The sequence below is a fragment of the Tachypleus tridentatus genome, chromosome 6, assembly GCF_004210375.1.
Source record: "Tachypleus tridentatus isolate NWPU-2018 chromosome 6, ASM421037v1, whole genome shotgun sequence".
NCBI classification, from domain to species: domain Eukaryota; kingdom Metazoa; phylum Arthropoda; class Merostomata; order Xiphosura; family Limulidae; genus Tachypleus; species Tachypleus tridentatus.
In genome coordinates this window covers 66,941,567-66,966,132 of record NC_134830.1, presented here as the reverse complement: position 1 = coordinate 66,966,132, position 24,566 = coordinate 66,941,567, and the positions used below count along the sequence as shown (strand labels likewise).

The window sequence follows — 24,566 nt, the reverse complement described above, 5'->3', positions numbered from 1 at the left end:
AACTTCTGCTGAGTTATGTTTCTGTTCCTTGAATACACACAATACCACCAAAACAATTGGATACTACCTAGGTTATCTTAAACTGACTTCAGGTTAGAAATTTTAGCTGCAAGAAACATCCTCAGCTCTCTTGGTAATATGACCTGTTCAAGTTTCCCTTTGATAATATCTGTAACAATCTGTTATTAGCATTTGTTACTCCATATCAAGAAGGCTCATATTCAGAACTTAGAGATTGATTATAGAGATTAAGTTACTTCTCAAAAGTAACAAAAAAAAAGATGCTTTTTATTAGTAGATTTTTATTCATTGTTTTACCAAATACTTCAGTTATCTCATGGTAAAAGTGCAGTAGATGCAAGACTATACTGTATATAGAAAAATATATTTTATTAAAGTTGCATGTGGAACAAATTAGTTTCTTGTAAAATATCCAGTAAAAACGTCCACTTTAGTTTGACTTCAATATTAAAATGTTCTGTTTAAACTCTTGAAAATGCACACGACTAAAAAGTGTTAGAATAAAGAAAGAACTAAAACTTTACATTCTGCAAAATATATAATGTGCTTGATTCATATTCATGTAACTATAACTTCAAGTACAATACAGATCTGTTTGTTTGCAATCCATCATAAAGTTATCAACCAGGCTTTCTCTACCTTTCTTCATAGTCTGTCTTGTGATCTTGTAGTTTATAACTCCACTAATCACTAGTCTTTACTTGTACATTAATGAGTAACAGCTGTTCTAACACACTGCTTTGATGATCACAGTTTTAACATTCCTACGTTTTTGTTTTGCATTGTATTTTTATAAAACTGTTCCTGTGCACTGTTCATTTTTAAGTGATATAGTTCTTCTGAGAAAGTTCATATATCAGTCTTGAGAATGTAGCATGACTACAATAAAGTCTTTGTACCCAACATGTGTGGCTGCTCACAGGACACAGTAACCCCATATTCATCTATGAGTGTTGCATGTTGGTAGACCTCTAGATTGATCATATGATACATGTGGTTCCTCTCCTCTTTTCTTCAGACTCTTCTTTCCTTGTCCAGATTGGAAGTTTTAGTTGCATGTTCCTAAGATTTTCAGTACTGTTTAACATCTCCATTTTTAGCAATAAGATGTAACTCGTATTAGTGTTTTAACTCTTATCTATCCTCACTTTTCCTTCCCTCATTTAGTGTACTTAAAAATAATGACTTATATATGCAGTAACGTCTTTTCTAATATGTACCAGTAGAAGAGAGTCTTTAATAAATTATGCAACACTTTATGAATGAGTAGCATCACAAGATTATTGGACAAGAAAGGTTGAGAAGAACTGGGTGTTTAGTTAACATTTGTAAGAGATATTGATATATTTCATATTTTAGTAGTAATTATGTCTTGCTTTTTAAGACATGTATAATGTTTTGGTCTTTTAACTCCTAATAAGTGTTTGAACCACTTACTTATTGCAGAACCTTCCAGTACTCATGACACTCTTATTATTGCATTATTGTTACTCTTAGATTCCTTACTCCTTTCAACATGAGAGCCATTTAAGCTGTATGCAAATGCAAATGATATAAGTAGTAAATAAAAAAAATTAAAAAATGTGTTTTAATAAAACTGTTTTAGTTATAGCCTGTTATTTGTCTAATGGAGTGTTTAATATGATGTAATACATGAAGAGTTGCACTATTTTGTTAACTGATCTGATGAATTTATTGACTTCATTGAATAATACAGAATAATGATGACAAGAAGTTTTTAAGTGTGGAAACTGTTAAAGAATCATATTAACTCTTATTTGTGATCATCAGAAAATTATCTCTTTGGAAAACAGGTTGTAAAGGTTTTGCAAGTTTATATTTTTGTTTAAAAATATTTTATTTGTTATTAGTATTTTATGAATAATGGGTACAGTTTAAATGTGAGACAGACTATTTATCTGTCAGCACAATTATGTATGCATACATATATATATATGTTCAAGGTTAAAGAACCTTGTAATCTCATTAATTTAATGTGTATTGATTATTGCATTTTTGAAATGATGTACATTTCTCTTCTACCTAATCTTGATCTCTAAAACTTTTTTCCCTCCTTTACTAGTCCTTAAATGTGCCTTAAGTAAAACTACAAGTTTACTCCATATGTACGTTGTAAATACTTGTGTGGGAATTGCATCACAGTAAAAATGCTCATTTGCAAAAACTATTTAGTAGTGATTGTTTATCATTCAAGGGCCTAATTCAGGTCTAAGATTATACCATTGAACATCAAGGCTCTAACAATTGTTGTAAGAATAACTAGTAGAACCTTATTGTAAGAGTGGAATGAATTACAAATAAAATGCCCTTTTACTAATGTGTGGATGTATATGTTTAAAGTTTGTGTCACTAAATATATAGTGAAATTTTAAATTATTGGGTAAGATATAGTCTAGATTTTAGAATGCTAGAACTGTGAATTTTAGAGTTAACACTTCACAAAAACGAACTCTGTGGTGATCGAATCTTACTAATCAATTAATTTTTTCTTAGGATTTTGTCTTTGGCATTATTCATTAAGTTGCCCCTGTTCTAATTTTCTAGATTAATATAAAAACACCTGACTACACAAAAGTACTTTGTAGACATATGGATTATTTAGAGAATACTCTGTTTTTAAAATATATGTTTATATGTGCTTACATTTTGCTCGTGTGTGGCATTATATGCATGAATTAACTTGTTCACACAGAAATGCCTTTTTACAGCTTTCAATTTAATATAAGTCATCATCTGTGTTCATGAAATACAATTAACAAGCTATGTGTAAGTGTTATGGGCAGTTAACTTCTGAATAATCACAGAATCATTTTAATAATAATGACTTGTAACGTGGTTTCAGAATGTACAGAAAGTATTATACTTAGATCGTGTTTAGAAGTTGATGGTTTGATCGTTTAAGGCATTTCTAATTAAAGAAATTGCTAGTTAATTTTTTTCATCAATTTATGCCTAGTTTTAATAACCAGTGTCAACAATAGGGTTGATTAAATCATTATGGTAATGAGGTGTTATTTTACCATAATGGTAACTTAGGTTTTTGTGCAAGCCAAGAAATATTTGTTTGATCTTTTCAATGTCAAAATAATAATATTATCTATACACATGGCTTCTTTCCTTTCCCTTGATCATGTCATTTTGGAAATCTTAAGAACAATCCATATTTCAGTTTTGATCATAATTAAACAGTGGAAATTCAATCTCTCCTTGCATTTGAAGCCCAGATACTCTAATGGTCTAACAAGCTTAGTTAAATGGGCATTCTTATGGGATTCTGTGTTGTTTTTGGTGTAAATGGTATAGGTCTTAGGATGACACAATATATGGCCCACATCCATCCCCAATTGTTCAGTTGGGTAAGGATTTGTAATCTGAAGGTCATGGGTTGGAATCCCAGTCACATCAAATATGATTGCCATTTCAGCCATGAAGGTGTGATAACATGATGGTCAATCTCACTATTCATTGGTAAAAGAGTAACCCAAGAGTTGATAGTGGATGGTGATGACTAGCTGCCTTCCTTCTAGTCTTACACTGCTAAATTAGTGACAGCAAAGATAGCCTTTGTGTGGCTTTATGCGAAGTTCAAAACAAACAAACCAAACAATTAGTTGGGTAGAACACGCTTCAAACAAACAGCAGCACACTTGGAAAGTTCATTTGATTTAAGCATCTACTAATTTTGGAAATTCACATAAAAATAAGATAGTGCTATCCTAGCAGCTTATCATACTCAGCATTAAGTGTAATGATTTAATGATACTTGATAGCATTATTTTGGATATTAAGTCAGCCAACATATCAACATTTATATGTGTGTGAAGAAATGAAGGATTTTGGAATAAGAACTGGGAATTCAATCATAAATCAATGTATTTTGTTGATATATTTTAGATGCAGAAACCAAACACGAAAACCTATATCTTGATGGATTCTAAGAAATATATTACCATCATCAAATAACTTGTTATTTTCAAGACTTATCTGAAGACAGCAGCAGATAAGCAGATGAAAAGCAGGACAGCAAAACTGGTGGGCAGTTAGTAACTAATAGTTTACAGATTTAATATATTACGATTAGAAGTTTGATTCTTTGCAGTGTATAGCGTGCAGGTTGTCTGTTGTTTAGCTCTTTGGTAAAAGAAACAAATGTTTAAAAGTAACTAATAATGTACTCGTCAATTGTACATACCTTGTTTCCAGCCCAGGCTGTTAGGAAGCTCGACCAGTGACCTGAGGGTGGAGCATTCCGAATCCCCGTCATACCAAACATGCTCACCTTTTCAGTCGTCGGGACATTATATTATGACGGTCAATCGCAATACGCCTTGGTAAAAGAGTAGCCCAAGAGTTGGCAGTGGATGGTGATGACTAGCTGCCTTCTCTCTAATCTTACACTGCTAAATTAGAAATAACTAGCACAGATAGCCCTCGAGTAGCTTTATGGCTAAACTCGCAGTCTAGATAAAGCTTCTGAACTACACTTTCGACATGTGTTTATACCCCCGATAGAGGTCTGTAACGTTAGTAGATACTATATGATGCAATAATACTGAATTAAACCAACGATAAAAACTCGGAAGGGTCTAGTAACATGATGTAATCTCCTTGATGGCCTCAATGTAGAATCGCTAGTTCTGGAGGTACCCATGGCTGGCAGAGCACAGGTAGTCCTTTGTGTAGCTTTGTGCTTAATTCCAAACAGCCTCCCAGTGGCACAGCTGAATATCTGAAAATCCAGTTTCGATACCCGTGGTGGGCAGAGCATAGATAGCCCATTGTGTAGCTTTGTGCTTAATTCCAAACAATAAATTCCAAACAGCAACAACACAGCATAACTAATGTAGGACTTAGATAGTGTCATAGTCAAACCTGCTTCCTTCGTTTTATCAAACAGCTCTCTGAGTTTCTTCAGGTGGTCTTCCATGCGGCTTTGTGAACCAGGATGTTCTTCACATAATGCTCGATGTTGTAAGTTTTGTTCAACATTTTTGGTTGAATGTTTCTGATGAATTGGCTAAATCAGTTTTGAACTGGTAGCATCTGTGTATATTCTCTTTAGATTATTTCTTCAATGGCATCTTCCAATAACGTTTACTGAAATCAATCTCGTAAAATAACTGGGGCCAGTCAAGTTTTGCCGTGATAGTTTCTGGGTTGACCACAAGTTTGGATTATAATTTTGCCTTCAGCTTCAAAAAATCTATTCAGAAGCGGTTTGAACAATCTCTCTTCTTCACAATTACCACTGTAGAGCAGTAGGATTAATTCGAAAGCTCATTGTTTCTGGATTCTACAATTACATCGACTTCTTGCTCAAATAGTCTTTCACCAAATAGGGCATCTGGTAGAGTTTCACATTCACTAGATCCATGGTCGTGGTTCCTATCTTGTTTGCACAAGACTTGTCTCTTCTGACATATTTGTAAAGGCATTTGCATACTGGCATGGTAGATCTTGTAGTTCTTTCTTTTGTTTGCTAGTCATTCTTTCATGAATGTTAATGTCTGTGTGTGTGTCTCATCTCCTCATCTATACTGCAGTCTTACATTTAATAGGCCTTCATTCTTCTATAACAAAGTCGCTGCCTTCTGGCTCTGCATCTGTGGCAGCCACACCTGCAATGCCCATCTGTGCCTCAATAGTTAGGTCGTCTTCCTTCTCAAAGTACCTCTTAAAATATTGGTGTGGTAGATATTGGTTTCCCATCCACATTCACATTATAGTTAATTCTGTTGACCATTTTCTGCATTTCAAAAGGGACCTTTCCACTGCAAGGTGAATTTTTGTGACCTGTGGATATCAGAATCAGGACCTTCTGTCTGATCTTGAAACATCGACCTTTAGCCTTTCTTGTCACAGAAGTGCTTCTGTCTACCTAGAGCTCAGACAAATCGAACGAGTTGACAAGTTTCCTCCAGTTGGTTTCTGAGGTCCAACAAGTATTAGTATGTGTTCCTCACTTCTGACTCTTCTTCTTATTTCCATAGTTCTTTCAATATCTACATCAGTAATTCAAAGGATGAAAATTCTGTAATCACTTCTAGGACTTCTTGGTAAGCAAATAATACTGTCTGCAGGTACCTGTTTCAGTCACGTGGTCTCTCCTGGAACATCTTCAGCATACTCCGACTTTCTCACAAAGTCTATTACATCTTGGGTTGTACAGGATGGTAAAGAGCTGCCTAGTGCTGATGAGTTTGCACACTTCTTGCCTCAGTTCTTAGGTAAATTGGGTCCCTAAATCACTCAGACGTTTTTTTTTGAAAGGCTACTGCAGAAAACTTCTGGGGGAGCTTCTACTACTCTCCTTGTTTCTGTCTTTGGCAGTGCTATGACTTCTGGGTAGTGTGTCGCACAGTTGTCTACTGCCAGCACATACTGATCGCCCTTGTAAGATACAGTTGTTAGTGGCCTGATCAAGTCCACAGATATTCTGTTGATTGAACAGCTTTTCTGTGAGAGGTATCTCACCCACTGATACTGCCTTTTGGCTGCCTCCGCCTTGTAAGCTTAAGGAGACATTAACTCTTCCTGCTGCCTTAAAAAAAGTGTAAGATCATGCACTGAAAGACGTATGGCGAGGCTTTCAACTTTGTCCCTTGAAACTGTAAGGAGCCAGCGTATAAATGCAATACCTGTTGACGTAAAATTACAAATGATGATGCGCTTCCAGAACAGCCCGAAATTCGTCGCACAACTTGATGAAACCTCATACATCGGAAATTTAGCTCATCTTCTGGTATTTGTATGATATGGCTACGAAGATGAAGTGATGAAAAGTTTCTATTTTTACGAGCACTGGAAAGAATAGTTACAGGTGTAGCCTTCTCTTTTATGTAGGAATTTTTCACCACAATCTTTCTAGGATTAACTGTGTTTGGATACGCACTGATGGGGTAGCTTCATCTATAGGAAACGATAAAGTGTTCGAAACCAAAGTAAGTGCTATTTCTCCTGGTGTAATACAGTGGAGTGCCGTTAAGCCGCGGTATTTGGGGGTCAACCTGCTTAACCGCGGCTTAAACCTTTGTGACTGAAAAGCCGAAGTCGCCAACAGCTCCGCCGAGGAGCCTCATCCGCGCCATTGCGTGATCATTATATCGGATTATCGAATTAAAAATAATACTTTAATTATTGATCACTTTTTTCACGGATTTACCGCGGATTAACTTTAATGTATGGAGAGGTGTGATTCGGTAACAATGGCGGCCCCCATAAAGCTGACATAGAGAGCGGATAAGGTAGATTAACGGTCGATTTCTATTGTAATATATTTTATTTATTTCCCAAATTAAAGCAAATCCTTTTAAATATCTCCTTGAAGTTATAAAGCCAGGATTAACTTCGTAAGCCGCGTTTTTACACGTTATTAAATTAGCGGTGAGCCGCGACAATCCTCGCTCACATCGCTCACAAGACTTGCTACAGCGGCTTAAGCGATTTCGCAGCTTAATGGCGCTCCACTGTATTTACATATTTCGCCATACACATGAAAGCATTGAATTAAAAAAAAAAATGCAGCCCGAAGCAGAGAAAATGATATCAAGGTGGTATTTTCGGTAAACACGACGACCTTAACTTGTCAGTGCAAGATCGAAATAGCAATATTTTGTAAATGAGTGTGTGTTGTTTTTTTTTAATAGCAAAGCCACATCAGGCTATCTGCTGAGCCCAGCGAAGGGAATCGAGCCTTTGATTTTAGCGTTGTAAATCCGTAGACTTACCGCTGTACTAGCGGGGTGTGTGTGTAAATGAATGACAAAGTGCTTGAATTTCGGAAAAAAACAACAAACAAAACCTTTTGCTTTGAAAAAAACAGTTTGAATATCAATCGATGAAATGTATTTTTGCTTCCGTGAATTATCGGAATAAACTAAGTTAAATTATCGTCTTATTTGCGTATTTTTCTATTTTCTCTAAATATTTAAGTGTCAGCTTACAAATCAATTCCAAGAATCAACGGAAGAACGCGATTGGATCAGAAATCTATTTAATGACAGCGTAACTTCTCATCTGTCAACTTCAGCCCAAGAAGAGCTTATAGAACTATTACGTGATAAAAACTCTTAAGTATAATTCAAGTGAAGACCTCATGGAAATTTCTGAATGCTAGTTCACAAAAAATACCCAGATCTGTCAAAGAAAGCTATTGACGTGCTTTTGCCGTTCACATCAACATACCCGTGCGCGTCAGCGTTGTCTGTCTCTGACACTAACCAAAACAAAACAAGAATCTCGCTTTCCGGTTGAGGGGATTTTTTGAGTTACTATGGCAACAATTCAATCAGGAATGGGCCTAACCTTATTACAAACTCAAACCGATTCTTCGAACTGAATTGGTGAGCTGAAACTGTTACCTTTTATGTTATACACCTTTCTAAGATTTGTTTTATTTCTTTACGGACTGTGGAGAAAGGAAGGGGGCACAAAAACGCACGTATTAAAAACAAAAGGGGGGACGGGAGCTCCATAAAAGAAAACGTTTGTGCACCTATAAGGATTGCCTTGTGGTTACCCCTCATTATGTCTAATAACAACAATAAATTGAACTTGTTACCAACAATGAAAACATTTTCTGGTGTATAAACACATATAGAAAATAAAGTAATATTTTCATAGTAAAATTATCTTTTCTACCTTTTACACAATATTATTAAACTTAGAACATGACGTAAAGGATGTACAATGATGATAGATGTTGCATTAAATATTTAAAAAGAACTATCGTAAAATAATAAAATAATCTACGGTGTGTTATATCGCTATTACCGGTTATTTATATTTACTATTACATGACTAAAAGTTTAATATCTTTGTGATCCACTGTAATTATAATATTATATTTGACTTAAAAAGAAATCACTTGTATAATTTTAACGAAAGATCGAGAGTGTGATACAATCATAGTAAGACCTGTTAGGGATATTTTCTAGAAGAAAAGTTTCTCAGACATTTTTCTCTTTATCTGAGAGTTTTTTGCACTGCTATACTGATAGTCTAGGCCCGGCATGGCTAGACGGTTAAGACACTCGACTCGTTATTTGAGGGTCACGGGTTCGAATCCCTTTCACACCCAACATGCTCGCCCTTTGAGTCGTGGGGTTTTATAATGTGATGGTCAATCCCATTATTGGCTGGTAAAAGAGTAGCCCAAGAGTTGGCGGTGGGTGGTGATGACTAGCTGCCTTCCCTCTAATTTTACACCGCAAAATTAGGAACGACTAGCGCAGATAACACTCGTGTAGCTTTGCGCGAAAGTAAACAAACAAACAAATAATTTAACAGCACTGGCGTGAACAATGGAGGGCCCAGGTCTCCAACAACTATGCATATACATTCCATCATTTTTGCGAGTGTAATGGTATTTATTTTTATGGGCATGTTTGATTTAGTTTATGTACTTGCCTGTGTTTTAATCTACCCCACACTGTCAATAGCAGTCAAATTTTAAATATTTGTGCACGTCACTGACATTTCTTTTATTTCACTTCCTTTGGCTTAGAAATGCTTCGTTGTCTTCGTCAGTTGTGATCCGACCATTTTGTTTCGTTCTTTTGTTCTTAAAAATTCACATCTTCCTGTTCACCATTGCTGTGTTTATTCGTATTTATGTGTAGTGTGGATGCCATTGTAAAGCAGAAATAAAAGTGTTTATACATAAGGGCAATACTTTGGAATTGTACTGTCTCTAGGTTCATTTTTCATAGTATGTCAATTCTGAATATTCATGTTCATTAACAAATTTCATTGCTTCTTATTACTATAATCTGTTTTTCTTTATTATTAACACATTAAAGTTACACACGTGTTTTAGTCTGATTGTGCGTGTATTTCGTCACTTATTTCAAAAACAAGTATCATAGCTAATAATTTCTTACACTGTTTTATATGTTAAATAAAGATTCTCTAAACATGTTTCTAAATAAAGGCGTACGTAAATATCTAATAAAGACACTTATTTTCTACAGATAAATTTAATGCAATATTTCTATTAATATTTTAGTGTCATGTATGTTGTTAAGGGTATAAAAGTTTGTCGTAAATTTGCGTAGAGCAGCTTTACTTAAAAACATCAAACAAACTCCTTTCTCAAGTCTTTGTTGGGTAACTCAGATAGCAAGTTATTGTTTCTTGGGTTATAATAATGACACAAAATAAAATACCATTGCATTTCTCACTTACCACTCTTATGGCTCAACATGACCAGGTGGTCAGGGCTCGTGCATCCCAGTATGAAGGCCGCTGGTTCGAATCCTCGTCCCAAGAAACAGTTATCCTTTCAGTTGTGGAGTTGTTACTAAGCATGGTCAATCCCACTATTCGTTGGTAAAAGAGTAGCCCAAGAATTGGCGTTGAGTGTTGAAGACTAGCTGCTTTCTTTCTAGTCTTACAATGCTAAATTAAGGACAGCTAGTGCAGATAGCCTTCGTGTAGCTTTGTGTAAAATTCAAACCGATCCGCTTTTCACTCACTTTATTTAAAGTCTGTTTTCAGGTATTTACTTAAAACTACTCAACATCTACTTGAGCTAGTCATTTCCAGTTTCGAACTAGTGGATTAAAAGAAAAGGAAACTAGTCGACAGCACCCACCATGAAGCCTTCTGCTACTCTATATGACCGAAAAGTGGAATATGACTGTGGCCTTTATGACATATCCATGGCCCCAAAGTATGGAGTGCGAGTTTTGTTAGTTTTTTTTTTTGTCAGTAACAGGACGTGAACTCAGACTCGTAGATCTATAGTTCAACACACTACCACTGGGCTACACTCGGCCCTTTTATACTTTCTCTATCTTTTGCTGTATTATTATTAGTTTATGAAGAAACTATTGAAATGAAATCGTTGTACTAAAACTTCTTGTTCGCTTATAAATATTTACTGCATTATTGTCAGTGAAACGATCTTAATTAAAAAGCTGAAAATAAAATAGAAAACAACAATAACAACACAAACTTAGAAGTTTTACAAATCTAACTTATCTAAGAGGACCGCCATTGCCAAGTAGTTGAGGCACTCGACTCGTAATCTGAAGGTCGCAGGTTCGAATCCCCGTCGTACCAAACATGCTCGCGCTTTCGGCCATGGGGGCGTTATAATGTGGCGGTCAATCCTACTATTCGTTGGTAAAAGAATGGTCCAAGAGCTGGTGGAGAGTAGTGGTAACTAACTACCTTCCCTTTAATCTTACACTGCAGAATGAGGGACGGCTAGCGCAAATAGGCCTCGTGTAGTTTTGCGCGAAGTTCAAAAAGAAACAAATTTATGTAAGAAGTCATGAAAACGACACTGCGAATCATTATTTTTGTATTAAGTGATAATTATGTTTTTATAAACAATTTCCATTCTAGGCGTTCGACTCGTAATCTGCTCACCCTTTCAGCCGCGGGGGCGTTATTATGTGACGGACAATCCTACTTTTCGTTGGTAAAAGAGTAGCCCAAGAGTTAGCGGTGGGTGGTGATGACTAGCTGCCTTCCCTCTTGCCTTACTTTGCTAAATTAGGGACGGCTAGCGTAGATAGCCCTCGTGTAGCTTTGTGCGAAATTCCCAAAACAAAACAAACTAATCTCTGGAACATTCTAAAGTTACTGGTATGATAGGAAGTATTGATATCTGAACGTGGCAACATCAACGTACCATAAGACTTATCATTTAAAGCCTTACGAAAAACGGTCTGATTGTCTCCTGCTGGTGTCAAGTGCTGAGAACTGGGAAGAGGAGAGGATTCTGCTACCTTATTGAGCTTGCATTTATGGTTTGGTTAACAGCCAACTAGGTACTTATGAAAAAAAAATGGGAACAAGTTTGTTACATAAAACCAGTTAAGCAGAATTCAGTAAACCAGTTAATTGTGAAAGGTAGTTGGACAGGTTCGTTACGTAAAACTAATTAAGTAAGGATTCTGTAAACTTGACAGTTTGTAGAGGAGGGTGGGCAAGTTTGTTACATAAAACTTTCAAACTAAACGATAAGGGGAAATGAATCATTATGTTTTGGTTGTGATTAAACGTAAATCTTGGCTATATATGATCTGTATACCTTAAGGATTGAACCACAAATTTTAGCGTTATAAACCCTCAAGCGTTATTTTGTGGAAACTCAAAGTAGATGAAAATGTATTGTTTCAACGTTTTCTAGTGGTTCAAGTTTAAGATATTTTCATTAAATATACATCTTTTTAATTATTCATGTAGTCTTGTATATATTTTTTAAAACAAAGTATTGTTTTTATAAATTAATTTGAAATCAACATAATTTGGTTTCTGAAGGTATTTCAACTACACCTGTATCAGAATCGATATTCGCCAATGTAGAGGTAGCTCGTATAAATGCACGTGCATTAATTGTCTTCGTGTAGCCGAAACTCTTTGTAGTACTTACACTCGCTGTTTGTTAGAACTATTTCTCAGTAAATGTATTTGCATCAGATATTTCATTCCCTGTAGCACTTTTACTATGTATTTTCAGCTGGAATTAGATACTAATTGTAGCGCTATGTATTGGATATTATTTAAGACTTATAACACTATGTAACACAAATTTTGTTCCTGGACAGTATGTGTTATTTCTTAATTGCTTATGGTGTAAAAGTACAGAAAATGGCCATTATTCCCTTCAAACTTTGCTTTTGTGACTTGGCTAATGAAATTTAGAAATTAACCTATTTTGCTATGTAAAAACGGGCAAATTTGCACATTTTCATTCACGTAAGGTCTGAATAAAACAACATGTGAATCAAGATTTACATGTATTTATACTAAAGTTATACAAAAATGTTTAGAAGTGAGTAGTTTTTCGAGATTTGCGACTGTAATGTAAATCGCTTCCACGTATCAGCCCCCAAATATAGTCTCCCATCATGCTTTCGTTATACGCTCCTTGGTAGCGGCGTTCAAAGTCCAGTATATCTTGGTGGAAGCGCTCGCCTTGCTCCTCTGAGTATGCTCCCATGTTCTCCTTGAATTTACCAAGATGAGAGACAAGGATGTGGACTTTCAGGGACATCCTGCAGCTCATTTTGCCGTAGTTCTTCACCATAGTCTTAAACAGTTCCATATAATTTTCGGCCTTGTGATTGCCCAAGAAACCTCGAACGACTGCAACAAAGCTGCCCCAAGCTTTTTCTTCCTTCCTACTGAGCATCTTGGGGAATTCTGTGCACTTCAGGATATTCTTTATTTGTGGTCCAACGAAGACACAAGCTTTGACCTTTACCTCAGATAGCTTAGGGAAGAAGTCTCGAAGGTACATGAAGGCTGCAGACTCCTTATTAAGAGCTGTGACAAATTGCTTCATAAGACCCAATTTTATGTGCAATAGTGGGAACACCTGCTGGAGGTCCGCTGGTGGCTCACACTTGACATTGTGTCTCCCCACAGAGAACTCGGTCCGTTGTGGCCAGTGCTTTCTGTGTAGTGCGCTGCGGTGTCCCTGCTGTCACAAAGGCCAAGATAACAGGGAAACTTGGTAAAGTCTCCTTGGATAGGTCTATGTGTTCACTTAGGCAGCTAAAACTAAATTGAAGTGGTGAGTGGTGAGCCCCTGTATATATATATTAATATGGAAAGTTCTTGAAAATTCTTGTAAGTTCGAGAAAATTCTCTATCAGCTACTCAGCACTCAATCCACCTTGAATGTTCTGGAAAATAGGTAAATTTGAAAATTTCATTACCCAAGTCACAAAAGCAAAGTTTGAAGAGAAAAATAGGTCTTTTTCCATTTACTTTAGGCATAAGCAACTGGGAAATAGTACTTTCTGCCCAGGAACGAGAAAAAGTAAAAATTTGTTACATAGTGTAATTAATCATTAAATATGGTAGTTTTGTGCCTCGTGGCTCAGCGGAAAGTTTGAAGACTTGTAACGCTAAAAATTGGATTTCAGTATTCTTGGAGGGCAGGGCACATTTAGCCAGTGTTTGTACTCAACAAATATGTAAATAGTGATAAGTTGTCGCTCTTGAAATTTCGATTTATATTTAATCATAAGGTATATTTGGACTTCAATTTGTATAATTATGTTACTATATTTTTGTCCCCCACTGGTACAGTGGTAAGTTTGCAGATTTAGAACGGTAAAATCAAGGGTTCGATTCCCCTCGGTGGACTTGACAGATAGCCCGATGCGGCTTCGCTATGAGAAAACACACACACATACACACTATATTATTTGCCAATTGTTAACAGAAAAATTATTCGTTGGGCATCTTTTTAATCTATATGACCAAAATAGTAATTTTGAAGGCTACTGAGAGCCGATGAAGTATTCATTTTGAAAGCAGAATGTCATAAATGGTTACTTACAAAAATGTTCAGGTGCCCGTGGAACCTGTACAGTCAGGGCCAGATTATTTATCAGGTATCATAAACACAGTGCCTAGGACCTACGGAAACTATGGGTTCATGAAAATTTTCCTTTGAAATTAATTTTGGAGTCCCACAAAATAAGTATAAAAAATGAAATACACATTTTACTGTAGAAACTTTATTGCTACTTTAAGTTACACAATATACTTTTGTATATGCGCATTAGTTTGTGTACTCATATTCACGTAAATATAATAAATATATAGCCGATATTCAACTACAGTGTATTGTCACATATAAAAAGCAAGTACACATTATACGAATAAAAATATTTAAATTTCAAATCACATTTTATGGTTTATATATGTATAATTTATCTAACTATTTGTTTAACTTGTAGGGCTGGTAAGGCCTTCAAAGAAAAGATGCCTAGGCCTTATATTCGTTTTCATCCGGCACTGTTCATGAACAGTAGTGCTTTTTAATTATACTTTGCCGTTTTTAATATGTATTTGTCATAATAAGTCATTTCAATTGTTCAAGATAGCATTTAATTCGAATAATACTTATTAACATTTTGAAACTTAAAGTTAAAGGAAGACATTTTTAAAGAAAAAAAAAAGCAATTGTGTCGAATATTCTGTTTGTGGCCCAACTTGATGAATGTGAGAAAATAAATTTAATCTCGGTTAATTTACATCCTTAAATTTCTCGTTTTGATGCATAATTACTTTAATACTTCATTTACCTTCACATTTTAAAATAATGGTAAAAAAACAAAAACGGCGTTTAGTTCCAAATTTAAAGGCGGTGAAAATGCATACAAATGCATTCATTATAAACATCTCTCCTAATTTCCATAATAGCGAACTTCACGAAACCTAAAGCTATCTCTGTTTTAACCTGAAATTCCACTGTTGAGGGCCAGTGGTTAATGAGTTACGTTTTCTGTGACATAATAAGCATGCGATAAAGATTAATATACGTATATACGAACAATATTTATTTGTACTATATGATACATCTCGCTCCAAACAACAGCTTTTCTTTTAAGAAATGGGTGGTAATAACAGATGGATAGCAGTTACAATACATAATAGTTGTGCATTGATATATAACGGAACGTTACCTTAAGAACAGCTAATGTGTTGAATTTTACGTGTAAAAGTAGGCTAAATGTTTATTTACTTGTCTTAAAGTAATGAATTCTTAATTTTTAGCTTTATTTTACTTTAAAATAAAAACTGTTTAACGTGGTTAAGAAATTTAAAAAATAAATTACAGGATAAACTATTAATTGTGTTGATACAGTTTTTATAAACAACTGTTTATTTTTTCATCTTCTGTTGATACAAGTCTCAAGTAAATAAGGTTATGTGATGCAACTACTTGTTACTGGTATGTTTTTGTATCTTACATGAAGAAGATCGTAATGTGTGTTCATTCTTTGTAAACAAGTTCACATTTAAAGCATTCCACGATACTTTGTATATATAAAATAAATACAAAGTATCCTAGAAATGTCAAGTATAAAGGCAACTAGCATTATATGAGAATGAAAACGAACCAAAACACAGAATTCATTGAAAGCTGGCAACAAAGATGTGTTCATCTGCCTATTTATTCGTACAGTTATTTACCTACTAACAGGGGCGTAGATCCTGGGGGGGATGGTGCGTACAATCATCTCCCCTACAGTTTGGTCTGTTAAATTGTTTTATTGCATCACAGGCCTACAAATTGTGTGTTTGTTCTTGTGATTCTTGTGTCCTTACCAATCGAATTACATAATTAGGCCTAGATTTAGGCTTTTTCAGTAGCCGAAATGTACATCTTTAATATAGGCGTGCTTCTAAGCTTTTCGATCTAAGCGATAGTTCGTAAGTATCAGTCAGTAGGCCTAAGTATACATGCAAATATCGTGGCAACAAGATCACTCTGTGACTGCATGTTTACAGCTTTCAGGTTCACGTAATCAGAGATTACCAATTTGCAAACTGAACAGTCCACATAAGTGGTTGCAAAAAGTATCCCCCCATCGGGTGTAAAAAATCTACGCCCCTGCCTACTTATGTGTATAAACAACATCCACAACTGTCACCAGAAACTAATATATATTTACATAATATATACACAACTAACAAATAAAAATAAACACACTATCAAATGTTTATAAACGTACACGTTTGGATTTCTACATCCAACTTGCTGGTTTCAAATTTCATAGGCCCGGCATGGCCAGGTTGGTTAAGGCGTTCGACTCGTAATCTGAGGGTCACTGGTTCGAATCCCGGTCGCAACAAACATGCTCGCCATTTCAGCCGTGGGAACGTTATGATGTGATGGTCAATCCTATTATTTGTTGATAAAAGAGTAGCCCAAGAGTTGGCGGTGGGTGGTGATGACTAGCTGCCTTCCTTCTAGTCTTGCACTGCTAAATTAGTGACAGCTAGCGGAGATAGCATTCGTTTGTAGCTTTGCGCGAAATTCCAAAACAAACCAGAAACAAACAATCAAATTCCATGAACTGTGGTACGGTTTCCTTTCTCTCAGTTTTTTTGGGATATAAAGAAGCTGGCGTTATGGAGTTGTATGAGCTCAAAAGCCTGCAGCAGTAACGAAACAAAAACTGATTTTATTCATCTTTTTGATAATAAATCATTTAATTACCATTGACAAAACGTTTCTACGGTTATTTGAACGGTTTTTAGAGTGAGTTGTATATTATTCAGTGTTTTGTTAATTAACTTTTTCTCAGGGAATAAAGAATAAATTATAAACATTTGAAAGATGGCATCAACAGTATAATGTATTGCATTAATTTCCCTTTAGTCTCCTCTGCTCTATCTTATTCGTTTAAATGCATTTACTTAAGATTAGTGTATTTTAGATATGTATCTCAAGACGGCTGGTATGGGTGTTAAAATTTTATTAAAATAAAGTAGAGAACAACGTTTCGACTTCCTTAGGCGATCTTCAGGTTAACAGAGTAAGTTTGTATTGACCGTTTTAGGAAAGATAGTGTAAACAGGTACGGGATTATAGGGGACGTTGCAGTATATGTTGGCTGGAACTGATGACACGGGATTGGGTCAAACAAATGCCTTAAGTACAGGCAATACCGTGTCACCAATTCTAGCCAACATTTTCATAGCACAGACTGAATCTCAAGCGATCAATTCAGCCTTACATCCACCACTATATTGGTACAGATATGTTGACGATACAATTGATGGATTCACATCTACAGAACACACACTTAGGTTTTTCAATCACGTTAACTCTATACACCCCAACATTAAGTTCACCTGTGAACAGGAAAAAAATAAACTAACCAAATAGCATTTCTCAATATCAAGATCACAAGAATCGATACTCAATTTAAAACAGAAATCCACAAAAAAAATCACCCATATTGGACAATAGATTCCCTGGGACTCAGCACATGAAACAAAACAAAAACCCAACATATTAAGAAATCAAATAAACACAGCCATAAAACTATTCTCACCTGATAAAATTAACGATGAAATTAGCAAAATAAAACAACATTGCATCAACATTAACAAATTTCCTCCAAAAACCTTTGAAAAAATTATATGCACACACCTAGATCAACAACACGGCTAACAACAAACTACAAAACTTTATACTGCTGTATACCATATTTTCCCGATATCAACGAAAACATAACTAACATTTGGAAAATATTACAACAAAACACAACATTACAGTAAACACCAAATTTATTCATAAACCAGGTATAAAACTGAAGTCCATACTATGTAAAAATTACACTAAGAAAGGTAACACCAACATTATTTATAAAATTCAATGCAACAACTGCCACAGCTTCTACTTTGGAGAAACAAGCAGAAAAATGGAAACTAGATTCAAATAGTACATGAAATATCTTCACACCTTTTTGAATACTGTAAGTCAAATAAACACAACATAACCATAGAAAACACTCAGATATTAAGTAGGGAAACAAACACAAAATAAAAAAAGTCCTACTTATTCAACTACTCAAACCAAAATTACACCAATATAAAGGAACTCTTTTATACTTAAACTAATTAATAACCTAACATATACTGCAACGACCCTTACAATTCCGTATCCGTTTATACTCTTATCCCTAAGATGTGAGCTCGGCAACGGTCAGTTGCAAACTCTCTTTGTTTGTGTGCGTGTTTTTTTTTATGGCAAAGCCACATCGGGCTATCTACTGAGTCAACCGCGGGAATCGAACCCCTGATTTTAGCGTTGTAAATCCGAAGACTTACCATTGTATCAGTGGGGTACTCTCTCTTTGTTTACCTGAAGATGACCTAAGAAGGTCGAAATGTTGTTCTCTAGTTTATTTCAATAAAGGTTTTTAATACCCACACCAGCCATCATGAAATACATTTTTACGTCAAGTGGACTTTCTCGTCATCACGAAATCATGTCTTTAGATATTTAATGTTTTTGCAATTTCATAACAATAAAAACAAAATAATAAACTGAAACAAATAAAATAACATGCAAGAACTTCGTACAGCCCCAATTAAAATGACGAAATAATTAAATCTCAAGAACGTTAATTAGATTGGGATCAAGACAATATTTTTAGCGAGAATAGACCATTTTTAGTGGTTTCTTTTTCGTGAGTGATTCACAAATTTTTCTCAAAGCGTCCCTTTTCTAAACATATGTCTTGTTGCATCCTTTCGTTATCTTCCCACGCAAATTGTTGTTACTATGATACTATAATAGAAGTAATGTTTGTACAGTGGTTCTTAGATATTTATTTTTATGATCGCTGTCAGAGATATTTTGTATACTCCTATAGTTATAGTTTCGCGGCCTCTATCGACTTCACACGCCACTTGAGGACGCACCTTAGAGTAATTTAATAGTACATTCAATTTTCATTAATCTTGTGAAACTAATAAAATGTGTCATTTTTGCTTTTAGCTTTAAGTAGTCTTTCGTAATAGTTTGTTAACTTTTTTTTTTTTTTTTTGGGTAGGTTTAACTTCCGAACAGGCACTCACACCAACATCACTTTGAGTTAAAATATGATAGTGCATGAAATACGTGCCTATATTCTGAATTTAAAAAAAATCTATCAGATGAAATGAGATAATCTCGTTTATAGAAACAACAACAACAAATAAAACATTACCGTTTTGTTGGATATCGCAACTTTAATGGTAGTTACATACAAATGCATATAATTTAGATTTATGCATATATTTATGTATTGATGTATCATTATTTAAATTTCGATAATGCCAAAATACCTCTTAACAACAAGGAACATTTTTTTTTTTACATGCGTGCAGATGGTTAAGAGTACTCGACTCGTAATCTTAGGGTCACGGGTTCGAATCCACGACATACCAAACATGGTAGCTCCATTTATCTGTGAGGACATTATAAAGTGACGGTCAATCCTATTATTCTCTGGTAATAAGAGTAGCCGAAGCGTTGTTGGTACTTTCCATCTAGTCTTAAGCTACTAAAGTAGGGAGCGCAAATATCCCACGTGTAGTTTTTCGCGGAGCTTAAAAACACAAACAAAAAAACTCAATTATTGTGTTTGAGACTGTCCTCTACTAAAACTATGGATTGGCATCTATAACAAAGGGTTAAAAATTCAGTTACAATAGCTGCAATAACATGTAATCTTGCAAAAGAAAAAAGCAACTGAAAAAGTCCAAAGTGCTGTTTATTTTGTCGTTAATTGTTTTGTTCCGATATAGATATGTATATAACAAACAAAGAATATGTACTAACATTCAAAATATCAAAAGAAACATGAAGAAGTGATTGTTTTCCCTCTGTTTTTGTGTTGTATTAAATGCAACGTTGAAGCTACGAAACATTTTTTTTTTCTCTAAAGCAAATACAAAGTTGATTTTAGTTTGGTATGATCTTGCGATCAGTGCCCTCTTCTCGCAACTTTATCCAGGATAAATGGTAAATCCATCAGAAAAGTATTTTCTAAACGTCTTCTATGGACAATAAAGTTTCTTATTATCATTAAGAAAGAAAAGTGGTCTTCCATAAATAATTAAAATCAGGTTTCCAAACTCATGGTGGAAAGAGCACACAAAAACAGCCTGTGATCTAGCTTTGTGCTTTACAACAAACAAACAAAGATGTCCTGTTTAAATTTGTATTGAAGGTATAAAACAATTATTACTTGTGTTAGAGCTTCACAAATTGAGTAACAAAGCATCTATAATTGACTTATTTCTTAAGTTTTGGAAAAAATAGATGGGAGTCTTGCCCCCCCCCCCTCCCGAGCCGTCCTGTTTCCACCTTTAAGTTTATCTTGTTCAAAGTGAAGGATTAAAGATATAATTCTTTGACCTATCACGGGGCTACCAGGATAATACCTTTACCGTTAATAATATTATGTTTTGGAAAAAGGAATCTTATATTTGTTTTATAAATAAATAAATTACTGAGGAATTATATGTATCATTTCAACTAAATTTGTATATCATTAAGCGTATTTTTTAAGAGTTGGACTCTCCCCATTCTAAAATCTTTTATCTTCCTTTGAAACTGTTTGTTTATGGTTTAAATATGACAGTTCAGGATTGTTTTCTAAAAGGATTATTTGTACTGTATACAAAATAATATATATACTGTATATAAAACAAATATTTTATGATATTTAAACAATTCAATAAATATTTTAAAAATATTGTCTAAGTGATTCCTCTGTATCATACTAAAGTGTTTCTAATTGCATTTTCTACTTTATATTACTGACCTTCGTTGTTGGACAAATTAGGAACATATTAGGAAATGCGTTGTTTTCATAAGGTTGTGACTATATAGATTATAACGTACAATAATATTACAACAGGATCACGAGGCCAGAACAAAACATATGTTCAGGTTATACAATATATTATCAGTGGTTTTATAGTGACGTCTCTAGTCTTTCTGGATGAGAGCGTCACATCTTAAATCAATAGGCCTCTTTAATACATTTAGCTTATGTTATTCTTGGTAATTACTGAGGCGAATTTAATTAAAAGTTTTCAAATGTTAAGATGACTCTCGTATAGCTACTCCTATAAGATTTTAAATATGTAGTTTAAATTATGTTATATTAAGCTTGTGCCAATTTCGCTCTAGAGTACGTACACAAGTAAAGTAATTAAGAAATATGTTTACAAAGAACGATACTCTACTTTGAAAAACAATAGAACAATAGCTAGCCGTCAGTATGTGATAAACTTGTGGTTACTAAGTGTACTGTGCCAGTGACTGATTTTTTTATTAAATTCTTTACAAATATAGAAAGTTATTATTACACATATGAAAGTCAACAAGGTAAATTGGTAATTGCCAAAAACAAAGCTATAGTAACTCTTACTCTCTATATTACTGTTTTAATTTAAGCAAAAATTACACAACGGGAGACCTGAACAGCTCCACCCCCACCCAGTGACACAACAGTATGTCTGTAGACTTACAAAGCTAGAAACCTGGTTTCGATATCCATGGTGAGCAGAGCACAGATAACTCCTTGTGTAACTTTGCGCTAACGAACATACAAAGAAATACAAATCAAAATGAGTTAACTTGTAACACTTATCAAATATGTTTTGGTAGCCAGTCTAATATTTTATGTTTCTTGAGTCAGACGTACACTGATAGTGGCTGAAGTAAGACAATATAGTAATTTTTTTTTTAAAAAGTGTTGATTGCAATGAGTCAGTACTATTCTTATCTTGACCGATTTGAGATCTAATTACAGTTTTGGACTCAGTAGGTCAAACCCTTTCGACTGATGTATATGACCACGCCCAAAGTCTCGTAAATTAATTTACTCTAATTCCGCCTAAAAGAATTTTACTTTGATAGGAGGATGGTAGAGATTCTGATGAGTAATAAAAATTAAATTAGTGTACACGTGTCCCACGCTTGATATTGCTGACACACAAAACATAACTAATAACTATAAAATATAACTATATGAAACTGTGAAGGAATAGAAAGTATATTAATTACATTGATATTGTTTGGTGTCTTGTAAGTAGTGTGATGTCATAGAAAATTTATTATTTTGGGATAAAGATGTGGAACAGGACCATTCAGGACTCAACTCGTAATCCGATGGTCGCGGATTAGAATTCCCGTCACACCAAACATGCTTGCCTTTTCAGCCGTGGGGGCGTTATAGTGTTACGGTCAATCCCACTATTCGTTGGTAAAAGAGTAACCCAAGAGCTGGCGGTGGGTGGTGATGACTAACTGCCTTCACTCTAGTATTACACTGCTAAATTTGGGACGGCTAGCGCAGATAGTCCTCGTGTAGTTTTGCGCGAAATTCCTAACCAAACCAAACAAACTACTTTGAAATGTCTGAAGTGTTTCCACGAAGTTTTCATCAGCCGGCGCTGCTCATTTTGCGACAAGAAATGTCAAACTATTAACGCTTAGTTTCGCTAGAGAAGCAGTGATTTCTACGTTTGAAGATAATTGATAAAAGTATAAAATAATGAAAAACATACCACGTGCTACATTATACGTTTCTGTTCAATAAACTGAATAATTTAAGGATCTAGAGTCTTCTGGCCCAGCATGGCCAGATGGTTAGGACACTCGACTTGCAATCTGAGGGTTGCGGGTTCAAATCCACCTCTAACCAAACATGCACCCTCCTTCTGCCGTGAGGACACTATAATGTGACGGTCACTTCTGCTATTCCTTGCTAAAATAGTAGCCTTAGAGTTGGCGGTGGGTGGTAATGACTAGCTGCCGTCCTTCTAGTCTTACACTACTAAATTATGGACAGTTAGAATAGATAAGCCTCGTGTAGCTTGTGTTTCAACATCCTGCAGTCGGATCGTGGTGTACACTAACATCTTGTAAGGTGTCTATAGAAAAGCCTTTATGGTTTGATAAAAGAAATAAATTCAATTACCGTAATAACAAAGCGCCAAGAAACCTTTGTTTTATCATGTAGTATTGTGTTCACGTATTTTCACATACACGTTTATAATGTGTGCGACATATTCACGTGACTCTAAGTCTGTAACACTGTATAACGTTTAACAACCTCATCTTTTGATCTTCGTATCAACGAATCAAAATGAGGAACTGCAACTTTTTTTGTACAGAAGCATAGCCAGTTTAATCAAAAATTTATTAAAATTTACTATTTTTTTACAAAATTTTTAGCTACTTATTTTTAGCTTTTAAAGAGTTTCGTAATTATCGGTAAGTCATTATTTCGAAGCTCAAAAACATTGTCTTGGAAGAATAATTTTATTTTAATAGAATATGATATCTACGTAAAATGATAAAGTACAATTAGTTAAGTCATATTCATATGATGCTGATTTAGCTAGGCTGTATAGATGAATTACGTTTTTACTTAGGACAGGCCCGGCATGGCCAAGCGTGTTAAGGCGTGCGACTCGTAATCTGAGGGTCGCGTGTTCGCATCCCCATCGCGCCAAACATGCTCGCCGTGGGGGCGTTATAACGTGATGGTCAATCCCACTATTTGTTGGTAAAAGAATAGCCCACGAGTTGGCGGCGGGTGGTAATGAGTGGCTGCCTTCCCTCTAGTCTTACACTGCTAAATTAAGGACGGCTAGCGCAGATTGCCGTCGTGTAGCATTACGTGAAATTAAAAAAAACAAAAAATGTATGCATACACGGAATTGAGTGTGCAATAAGTTTGTCTCATCACATGATTTTATTTGAGTGTGCTATAGGCGGAGCCACCTTCTCAGGGACAAAGCGAACGAGTGAATAATGTTCATATATTTGAACCAACCAATAGGTGGCAGCATATTTTTTAAATGTTAGTTCAAATGTCTCTATTTGCTATTCGAATAACCTTTTCTGTCTCTCCAAGCTGTTCCTTCGGTAAGAAATAAAAACAACTAATAGATCACTGTATATGACGGCTGTACAATCACGTTAATTTATGTATCTATCTGTAATACATGAATGCTTTGATCAAAGTATCCAAATTTAATTCAACATTTTACAACTATCGCTTCTGAGGTTGTGCATTATAATTAAAAGAAATCGTTGTATTAAAATAATTATTCATTTTAAATATGTATTAGTATGTAATAATTATAATTATTTATAGTTTGTTTGTAGTTAAGTACAAAACTACATAAGGGGATATTTGTGCTCCGCCTACCACGGGTATTGAAACACGGTTTCTAGCACCGTAAGT

The 24,566-nt window shown here is 35.0% G+C and overlaps 1 protein-coding gene across 4 annotated transcripts in view; it reads left to right on the top strand.

Moving 5' to 3' along the window:
* Positions 1–538: 538 nt before the first annotated feature.
* The window catches only part of LOC143252719 (coiled-coil domain-containing protein CG32809-like), a 431,304-nt gene continuing 407,276 nt past the window's right edge, over positions 539–24,566 (top strand). For all 4 annotated transcript variants that reach the window (XM_076505287.1, XM_076505286.1, XM_076505285.1 and 1 more), the window contains exon 1: positions 539–4,074. The gene's annotated coding sequence lies outside the window, so the exon portion shown is untranslated. The remainder of the gene's footprint in view (positions 4,075–24,566) is intronic.